An 11,669-nucleotide genomic window follows, 5' to 3' on the forward strand; every position below is an offset into this window, starting at 1 on the left:
TGGCAGTAAATTCCTATCCTTCAATAGTTACTCTGAAAGTAAATGGGATGAATGTTCCAATCAAAAGACACAGGGTATGATATTGGATAAAAAAGCAAGACCCACCCATATTCTGTCTACAAGAGACTCGTTTTAGAGGCAAAGATACCTCCAGATTGAAAGTGAGGGGCTGGAAAACATTATCATGCTGATGGACATCAAAAGAAAGCTGGGGTAGCAATCCTTATATCAGAAAAATTTGATTTTAAACCAAAGACTGTAGTAATGGATAAAGAGGGGCACTATATCATACTTAAAGGGTCTATCCAACAAGAAGATCTAACAATTATAAATATCTATGCTCCTAGATTGGGAGCAGCCAAATATATAAACCAATTCATAACCAAATTAAAGAAACACATTGATAATAATACAATAATAGTAGGGGACTTAAACACCCCACTCACAACAATGGACAGATCATCTAAGCAGAATATCAACAAGGAAACAAAGGCTTTGAGTGACACACTGGATCAGATGGACTTCACAGATATATACACTGCATTCAATCCTAAAGCAATAGAATACACATTCATCTCAAGTGCACATGGAACATTCTCCAGAATAGATTACATATTGGGTCACAAATCAGGTCTCAGCTGGTACCAAAAGATTGGGATTATTCCCTGCATATTTTCAGACCTCAATGCAATGAAACTTGAACTCAATCACAATAGGAAATTAAGAAAGTACTCAAACTCTTGGATGTTAAAGAGCATCCTACTAAAGAATGAATGGGGGGCGCCTGGGTGGCTCAGTTGGTTAAGTGACTGCCTTCGGCTCAGGTCATGATCCTGGAGTCCCGGGATCGAGTCCCGCATTGGGCTCCCTGCTCGGCAGGGAGTCTGCTTCTCCCTCTGACCCTCCTCCCTCTTGTGCTCTCTGTCTCTCATTCTCTCTGTCTCAAATAAATAAAATCTTAAAAAAAAAAAAAAGAATGAATGGGTCAACCAGGAAATGAATTTTTAAAAATTATGGACACAAATGAAAATGAAAACACAACTGCTCAAAACCTTTGGGATGCAGTAAAGGTGGTCCTAAGGGGGAAGTACATAGTAATACAAGCCTTTCTCAAAAAATTAGAAATGTCTCAAATAAACAAGCTAAGCTTATACCTAAAGGAGCTGGAGAAAGAACAACAAATAAAACCTAAACCCAACAGGAGAAGAGAAAAAATAAAGATTAGAGCAGAAATCAATAAAATAGAAACCAAAAGAACAGTAGAACACATCAATGCAACTAGAAGCTGGTTCTTTGAAAGAATTAATAAAATAAATAACCCCCTAGCCAGACATATCAAAAAGAAAAGACAAACTGCCCAAATAAATAATATTTTTTAATCAAAAGAATGGAGAATTGACATAACATTATATAGCTTGTCCTTTTCCCTCAAATCCAAATATATGAAATTTACATTATGCATGGATCTGACTTTTCAGTTACTGTTCTGTTACATTGATTTTTTTTCTCTTTTTATTGTAAAAGATAACATACACAAAAAGAGTGCATGAAATATAAATACACAGAAAAAAATAATAATTATAGATGGGACATTCATATAACCACTGCCAAACACAAGAAATGGAACTCTGCTAGCAACTCAGAAGCTTTTGTTACCCTCTTTGATCACACTCCTTTTGTTTTCCTTTAATCACTATTCTGGAGTTTATAGAGATTCCTTCCTTGATAATTTTTTTTTTGGCTTTATCACCTAAATAATAGACTGTTTTTTCCTGTTTGTGGCTTTATACAAATGGAAATGTACTGTGTTTATTTTGTGTCTTGACTCTTACTCAACATTATGTTTTTCATGTTCATCCATGTTATCGCATGTATATTTTTTCTTTTGGAGTACATTTAGTAATCCATCATATGAATATTTCACACTTATTAATTCTATTATTGATGGGAACATAAATTATTTCTTCTCTTTGGATATTACACTTTTGCACTTTAAATTCTTATACATGTTTCCTGGTGCTCGTGTGCATAAGGTTCTCCAAATTATAGCCAAGAATATAATTATAGATAAATGGATTTGCTTATCTACAGCTTTACTAAATAATGCCAGCTTTCCGAAGTATTTGTACCAACTTATACTTCTACCAGCAGTGCTGAGAATTTGCATCGCTCCACATTCTTAACAAAACTTGGTAATGTCAGTACTTTGTATCTTTTCATCCTTTTGGGTGTATAGTAGTATATTATGGTTTTCATTTACATTAATGTGATTACTAATGAGATTGAACACCCTTTTTATAAATAAATTCTATTTTTTAGAGCAGTTTTGAGTTGAAAGCAAAACTGAGTGGGAAGTACAGAGTTCTCCTATACCCTTGCCCCCACACAAACAACCTTCCCCGCTATGGAAATTCTTAACCAGAGTGGTATATGTTATTATCAATGAATCAATATTGACACATTATTATCATCCAAGCTCCATAGTATACTGTTTAGGGCTCAGCTTTGGTGTTGTACATACCATGAAATTTAACAAATGTATATTAGCATGTTTCCAGTATTATAGAATCATATGGAATAATTTCACTGCTCTAAAAATCTTCTGTGCTCTATCTATATTTCTCCCCTGCCGACCACTGGAAACCACTGATCTTATATCATTTCCATAGTTTTGCCTTTCTCAGAATGTCATATAGTTGGTACCATACTGTATATAGCCTTTTCAGTTTAGTTTCTTTCAATTAGTAATGTGCTTTCAAGGTTCTTTTATGTCTTTTCATGGCTTGATAGCTCATTCTTTTTCAATTCTAAATAATATTCCATGGTATGAATTCCATTCACCTGCTGAAGGACACTTTGGTTGTTTCTAAGTTTTGGCAAGTATAAATAAAGTTCCTATGAACATCCATGTGCAAATTTTTGTGACGAGTTTTCAACTTATGTAGGTAACACCTGTAAGTGTAACTGCTGAATTATATGGTAAGGGTATATATAGTTAAAAAAAAAAAAAAAAGCCCTGTCACACTGTCTTCCAAAGTGGCTGCACAATTTTGCATCTCCACAAGCAAATAGTGAGAGTTCTTATTGCTCTACATCCTTGTCATCTGGTGTTGTCAGTGTTTTGGATTTTGGTCATTCTAATAGGTGTATAGTGGTATCTCATTGCTGTTTTAATGTGCATTTCCCTGATGACATACGAGCATCTTTTCATCTGCTTATTTGCCATCTGTATTTCTTCTTTGGTGGGTGTTTTTCAGGTCTTTTTCCCATTTATTAATCAGGTTCTTCATTTTCTTTTTGTTAAGTTTTCAAAGTTCTTTGTATATTTTAGATAAGCTATTTATCAGATATGGCTTTTACAAATATTTTCTCCCTATCATGGCTTGTATTTTCATTCTCTTGTCAGTGTTTTTTTGCAAAACACAAAATTTCAATTTTAATAAAATTCTATTTATCATTATTTTTTTCATAGATGTTGTTGGATACATGCACGGGTTTGGTGCCATTTCTTCCTTTTTACATTTAGGACCATTATGCATTTTGAGTGAGAGGAGTAATGTTTGTGTCTGGATCTTTTTTTTTTTGCATGTGGACATCCAGGTGTTCCAGCACTGTTGAAAAAAAGAAATCTTTTTTCCATTGTATTGTCTATGTTCCTTTGTCAAAGATCAGTTGATTTTATTTCTGTGGATCTTTTTCTGGGCTGTTTATTCTGTTCTATTGATCTATTTTTCTTATCTATTCTTTCACAAATGTCATACTGTCTTGATTACTGTAGTTTTATATAAATCTTGTAGTCAGTATGTCAATCATATGACCTTCTTCTTGCTCAATATTTGTATTGGCTATTCTGGGTCTTTTACCTATCCATATGAGCTTTAAGATAATTTTCTCAAAAACCATAAAATAACTTGCTGTGATTTTTATTTGGATTGTGTTAAACCCATAGGTCAAGTCTGGAAGAACAGATATCTTGACAATATTAAGTCTTCCTAATTATGAAAATAGAGTATCTCTCCATTTGTTTAGTTCTTTGATTTTTTTCATCAGAGTTTTGCAGTTTTCTTCATATAGAACTTTACACATTTTATTAGACTTTCAATTGAATATTTCATTTGAGGGGAGCTAATGTAAATAGCGCTGTGTTTCAAATTTGCCATTCCACTTGTTCATTGCTTGCATATAGGAAAGCCATTGACTTGTATATTAATCTTGTATCCTGCAACCTTGCTATAATTGCTTATTAGCACTGGGAGTGTTTTTGTTAATTCTTTTGGAAATTCTACATAGATAATCATGTCATGCCTTCAAAGACAGTTTTATTTGTTCCTTTTCCACCTGTATTTTTTTTCTTTTTCTTGTTTTATCACATTGGTAGAACTTTTACTACAATATTGAAATGGAGTGGTGAGAGAGGAAATCCTGATCTTAGTGGGAAAGCATCTTGTTTTTCACTATTCACTATGATGCCATCTATAGATTTTTCTATGGATGTACTTTATCAAGTTGAGGAATTTTTCCCCTGGCCCTAGTTTGCTGGGAAGTTTTGTTTGTTTGTTTTTTAATCATGAATTGGTGTTGGATATTGCCAAATGCTTTTTGTGCATCTATTGATATAATTATATGATTGATACCTTTTATCCTGTTAATGTGATGGATTACATGTTTGATTTTTGAACATTGAATCAACCAAGCATATCTGGGAAATTGAACATCATTGTTATGTTTTTATTAGCCATTTGACTATCATATTTGGGAGGTGCTTCAACTGTTGCTTTGGCAATTTTCAAATGGATTGGTCTGTTCATTTGGTTGGTTGATTTTGTTTTGATTATTCATTTTGTCATTCACTATTAATGATACTAGTCTTTTCTTTGATATATATGATACATATGCTTCTCGCATTCTGTGACTTTACTTTTCACTCTCTGTATAGTGCCTTCTGATGAACATAAAATTTTATATTTAATATAGTATAATTTATCAACATTTTCTAATTAATACTTGTTTGCATCTTGTTTAGATATCTTTTCCTACATGGAGTATGTGAAGTTAGTCTATTATATTATCTTTTGAATTAACTTTAGAAGGTACCACTGGAGAATATACTTCTGTTTTCACACTTAAGTCTATAAGCCTATTGGAATTGATTCTTTTGTCAGGGGATGCATTTTTTTATTTGTTTTTGTGAAAAACTTTTTAAAATTTAAATTCAAGTTAACTAACATATAGTGTAGTATTGGTTCACGAGTAGAATTTAGTTATTTATCACTTACATGTAATACCCAGTGCTCATCCCAACAAGTGACCTATTTAATACCCATTACCCATTTAGCCCATTCCCCCACCCACCTCCCCTCCAGCAACCCTCAGTTTGTTCTGTTAACTATAGAGTCTCTTAAGGTTTGCCTCCCTCTCTGTTTTTATCTTATTTTATTTTTCCTTCCCTTTCCCTTTGTTCATCTGTCTTGTTTCTTAAATTCCACATATGAGTGAAATCATATGATATTTGTCTTTCTCTGACTGACTTATTTTGCTTAGCATACTACACTCTGGTTCTACCCACATTGTTGCAAATGACAAGAGTTCATTCTTTTTGGTGGCTGAGTAATATTCCATTACACACACACACACACACACACACACACACCACATCTTCTTTATCCATTCATCAGTCGATGGGCATTTGGGCTATTTGCTTAATTTGGTTATTTTCGATAGTGCTGCTATAAACATTGGAGTGCATGTGCCCATTCAAATCAGCACTTTTGTATCCTTTGGATGAATACCTAGTAGTGCAATTGCTAGGCCACAGGGTCGTTCTATTTTTAGCTTTTTGAGGAAACTCCATACTGTTTTCCAGAGTGTTTGTACCAGTTTGCATTCCCACCAACAGTATAAAAGTTCTCCTTTCTCCTTTCTCTGCATCCTCACCAAAATCTGTTGTTTCCTGAGTTGTTAATTTTAGCCATTCTGATAGGTGTGAGGTGTTATCTCATTGTTGTTTTTTTAAGATTTTATTTATTTATTTAAGAGAGAGAGAGAACACAGAGGGAGAGTGAGAGGGAGAAGCAGACTCCCCACTGAGCAAAGAGCCCAATGTGGGGCTCCATCCTAGGACCCTGAGGTTATGACCTGAGCCAAAGGCAGACACTGAACTGACTGAGCCACCCAGGCGCCCCCTCATTGTTGTTTTGACTTGTATTTCCCTGATCATGAGTGATGTTGAGCATTTTTTCATGTGTCTGTTGGCCATTTGTATGTCTTCTTTGGAGAAACATCTGTTCATGTCTTCTGCCTATTTCTTAGCTGGATTTTTCTTTTGTTTTTTTTAGGTGTTGACTTTGATGAGTTCTTATAGAATCTGGATACTAGCTATTTATCTGATAAGACATTTGCAAATATCTTCTCCCATTCCCTTGGTTGCCTTTTAGTTTTGTTGTTTCCTTTGCTGTGTAGAAGGTTTTGATTTTGATGATGTCCCAATAGTTCATTTTTGTTTTTGTTTCCCTTGCCTCTGGTGATGTGACTAGTAAGAAGTTTCTGCGGCCAAGTTTAAAGATGTCACAGCCTGAGTTCTCCTCTAGGATTTAGATGGTTTCCTGTCTCACATTTAGGTCTTTCATCCATTTTGAATTTATTTTTGTGTATACAAAGTGGTCTGGTTTTGTTTTTGCATGTATATTTCCTTTGTAATTTCCAACATGTGAGTATTTTCTAATTATCACTGAAAACTAATTCATACATTTGGCATAACGACATTGGGGTAGGGTAACATTTTCTATAATTCCCCACGTTTGAAATTTGTTGAATGTGGTACATGTACACTGTGTGCCTTGAAAGAATGCATGTTCTATATTTTCTTTTTTTTTCTTTTTTTGGGGGATTTCCTTTTTTTAATTTTAAGTTCAATTAATTAACAATATAGTGTATTATTAGTTTCAGAGGTAGAGTTCATTGATTCATCAGTTGCATACAATACCCAGTGCTCATTCCATCACGTGCCCTCCTTCATGCCCACTACCCAGTTACCCCATCCCCCCCACCTCCCCTCCAGCAAGCCTCAGTTTCTTTCCTATGCTTAAGAAGTCTCTTATGGTTTGTCTCCCTCTCTGGTTTCATCTTGTTTTATTCTTCCCAGGTTTGTTTGTTTGTTTGTTTGTTTTTTACTAATCAGAATCATGCTGTATGTATTGTTCTTTGATGTGCTTGTTGGAGATGTTCTCAGCCTAGCACACTCCTTTTATCCATTCTATATTCCACAGAAATAGATATTTGGGTTGCTTCATTCTGCTGTTATAATTATGCCCACTTTTGTGCACAAACTTGAGCACAGGGGCCAGAATTTGAGGGGAAGAGTGTCAATTTGAGCCCTTGGCAATCTGAGGTGAAGGCATGTTGACTTGGCATTTAGCAGGTGGCAGGCCGTGCATGCTGACTCGGGCAGGAGGGCAGCTGGACTGTGAATTTGGGATCCACAGGCCGATGGCATTGTGTTTGACAGGGACATGGCTGGTTTTGCTTTTAATTTTTGTTTTTCTGGGAAACTTGATCTCTCCCTCTATTCTAAATGAAAGCCTTACTGGATAGAGTATTCTTGGCTGTAGATTTTTTCCTTTTAGCAGTTGGAATTTTTCATGCCACTTTCTTCTGGCCTTCAGAGTTTCTGCTGAAAAACCCACTGATAGCCGTATGGGGTTTCCCTTGTATGTACTTGCTTTCCTTTCTCTTGCTGCTTTTAAAATTCTCTATCACTACTTTTGGCCATCTTATTTACTTTGTGTCTTGGTGCAGACCTCTTTGGGCTGGTTGTGTTGGGGGCTCTCTGTGCCTCCTGGATCTGGATTTCTCTTTCCTTCCCCAGATTCAGGAAGTTTTCAGCTATTATTTCTTCAGACAAATCTTCTGCCCCCTTTTCTCACTCTTCTCCTTCTGGGATCCCTATCATGCAACTGTTATGCCTGACGGTGTTGCTGAGTTCCCTGGGTCTATTTTCATTTTGCGTATTGTTCCCCCCTCTCATCTGCTTGGCTTGATTGCTTTCCATGATTCTGTCCTCCAGGTGGCTGATCCTTTCTTCTACTTCCTCTTGCTTGCTATTTATTCAGATGGTTTCTTTTTATTTCCATTTAGTGAGTCCAATAGCTCTAATTGGTTCTTTTTTATGTCTTTCTATCTCTTGGTGGCAGGTCTCATGGAGGTCCTGCAGTCCTTCCTCAATTCTAGCAAGTATCTTTATGAGCATTACTTTAAATTCGCTATCAGACATATTACTTACCTCTGCTTCACTTAGGTCTCCTGCTCTGATTTTGTCCTGTTCTTTGATTTGGGACATATTCCTCTGTCTCCTCATTCTGTCTCTTGCATTGTCTGTTTTTTTGTGTTAGGAAAGTCAGCTACGTCTCCTGCACTTGAAAGTAGTGGCTTTATGAAGAAGAGGTCCTGCAGTGCAATGTCTGTTCCTCAGAACCTGGTGCTTCAGGGGGTGTCTCCTATGTGTGTTGCTCCAGGGGTATCCTACTGTTGTGGCTAGGATGTGTTTGCCTTCAGTCCTGTTGTCTGCGATGACTCTCTGCCTGTTGTGGGCAGTCTGGTGCCTGTGGTGTTAGTAGGCTACTCCAGGGCTGCCTTGGGCTTGAGTTGAGTCAGACCAGGCATTTGCCAGAGATGCAGTAGCACCAAACTGCAGGCACTGTCCCTGTGTCCTCCCCAGAGAAACTTTTGTTGGTGGGTGGGGTCCCAGTCAGACTGGTGTGTGCTTATCTTCCCCTCTCCCTGGGGCAGGACTCACTTTGGAGTGGTGCTGACCCTTGTCTGGGCCACGCGCACACTGCCAGGCTTGTGGCACCGCTTTGATGGGATCTTGCCAAGAGCGATTGGAAGGGATGGATCTGCTTCGCTGTGGCCTCTTGTCTATGCCGGGCTGCAAAGAGTCTGTTCTGCCAGTTTTTGGGCTGCTTTCTGGGTTATTTATGCCAACGTGGGTGCTCTCTAGGTGGCCACGCAGCAAGAGGTCAGCCCAGGGACGTCCTACTCCACCATCTTCCCAGGAGCCTCTGCTCATATTCTATATTTTCTGTAAAGTTTCTATGTGTGTTCTTTAGGTCAATTTGCTAGTGCTGTTTTCCAATCTTCTAGCTCCTAATGCTGGAAAAAAAAAAAACCCTTACAATGTAACCATTAATTTATCTATGTATCTTTATAATGTTCTCAATTTTGCTTGATATTATTACATTATTAGGTATCAGCAAGGTTATAATGGTATCTTGCTGGAAAAGTGAGGCTGAGATCATTATGAAGATCTTTTTTATGTGTGTTAATTATTTTTGTTATAGTCTATAGACTTTATAGTCTTTATAGACTATCAGTGTAGACAGATTAACATTCATTTGCCTATTCTTTGCATGGTAAATAGTTTTCTAACTTTTTATTTTCACCAAGGTGTGTTTTGAATTAGATTTTTAAAAATCCAGTCTGACCTTTGTCTTTCAATTTAAGTGTGTGCGTTTTTTTTTACTTACTTTCTAATATAATTACTGACGTAGCTGAGTTTTATTGTACCAAATTGTTTGGTTTTGTTCCCCCTGGTGTAGAGTACGAAATTGCACTTGACCAAAAAACTCTCTTTGCTCGGAATTCTCCAAAACTATTAAAATACTGCCCATTAGAGGGAGATTCAGGCCCAGCAGATTTTATCTTTTCTTTCTCAATCTCTCACTCTGTCTCTGCCTTCATCTCTTTCTATCTGTCTCTCTCTCAATCTCTCCCTGTATTCTTTCTCTCTTTTCTGTCTCCTTCCAATGATTACCTGTCCACAATGGAGACCTTTTCCCCTTTAATAGCATTTTATCTTTATTCTCAATATCAAAACTAAGATTTAATGGCAGACAGGGATGTTTTCTCTATGTATTTAGAAAAATTCTATAATTTAACCTGCCGAAGTAGGCTTTCAAGCATATTGTTTTACTAAACCATTCTCACTTTAGGATAATAATCTTAATTGTTCAGTCTCAATGTCAGAAACCTTCAAACAAAATATAATCCTTTATAGGAAATAAAAAAATACTACTTTAACATACGGATAACTAATTTTCCAGTTTTGACTATTTGATAAATTTTAAGTCTGCGGAACTTTTTAAACCTGTGATTGGTGTATTTAAGTCTACTTGTACATTTTTTATAAGTTTAAACTATTCTATTTTTAAAGATTTTATTTATTATTTATTTATTTATGAGAGACAGAGAGCATGAGCGGGGGGAGGGGCAGAGGGGGAATGAAAAGCTGACTCCCCGCTGAGCAGGGAGCCAGACATGGGGGTCAATCCCAGGACCCTGAGATAATGAAGGACAATATATAATATTAGGGGACAATCCAGCAAGAATATGTAACAATTGTAACATTTGTGCACCCAAAATAGGAGCACTCAAATACATTAAACAGTTAATAATGAACATAAAGAAACTAATGGATAATAATACAATAAAACTAGGGGACTTTAACACCCCACTTATATCAATGGACAGATAATCTAAGCAGAAAATCAAAGAAACAATGGATTTGGAAGATGCACTGGAACAGATGGATTTAACAGATATATTCAGAACATTCCATCTTAAAACAGTAGAATACACATTCTTTTCAAGTGCATATAGAACATTCTCCAGAATAGATCACATATTAGCCAACAAAACAAACCTCAAAAAATTCAAGAAGATTGAAATCATACCATGCACATTTTCTGACCACAATGCTCTAAAACTAGAAATCAATGACAAGAAAAAAATTTGGAAAGACCACAAATACATGGAGGTTAAATAACATGCTACTTAACAATGAGTGGGTCAACCAGAAAATCGAAGACAAAAAAAGAAAAAGTACATGGAAGCAAATGAAAGTGAATACACAAGGGACCAAAACCTCTGGATGCACCAAAGCAGTACCAAGAGGGAAGCTTATAGCAATGTAGGCCTACTGCAAGAAATGAGAAAAATCTCAATAAACAATCTAACCTTACACCTAAAGGACCTAGAAGAACAACAAACAAAACCTAAAACCAGCAGAAGGAAGGAGATAAAAAAAGATTAGAGCAGAAATAAATGATATGGGAACAAACAGTAGACAGATCAATGCAATAAGGAACTGGTTCTTTAAAAACAAATCAATAAAACTGATAAACTTCTAGCCAGAGTTACCAAGAAAAAAAGAGAAAGGACTCAAGTACATAAAATCACAAATAAGAGAGGATGAAAACAACCAACACTACAGAAATACAAAGACTCATAAGAGAATATTACAAAAACTATATGGATAAAGAAGATGTGGTATGCAAATACAATGGAATATACCCAGCCATCAAAGGAATGAAATCTTGCCATTTGCAACAACATAGATGGATTTATAGGGTATTATGCTAAGTGAAATGAGTCAGTCAGAGAAAGACAAATACCATGTGATTTCACTCATGTGGAATTTAAGAAATAAAACAGATGAGCACAGGGGAATGGAAGTAAAAAGAAAATAAGATAAAAACAAAGAGGGAGGCAAACCATAAGAGACTCCTAAATATAGTGAACAAACTGAGGGTTGCTGGAGGAAAGGTGGGTCGGGTGATGGGGTAATTAGGTGATGGGTATTAAGGAGGGCACTTGATGTAATGAGCACTGGGTGT

The sequence above is a fragment of the Leptonychotes weddellii genome, chromosome X (genome assembly GCF_054177405.1).
Source record: "Leptonychotes weddellii isolate Sample4059 chromosome X, ASM5417740v2, whole genome shotgun sequence".
NCBI classification, from domain to species: Eukaryota; Metazoa; Chordata; class Mammalia; order Carnivora; family Phocidae; genus Leptonychotes; species Leptonychotes weddellii.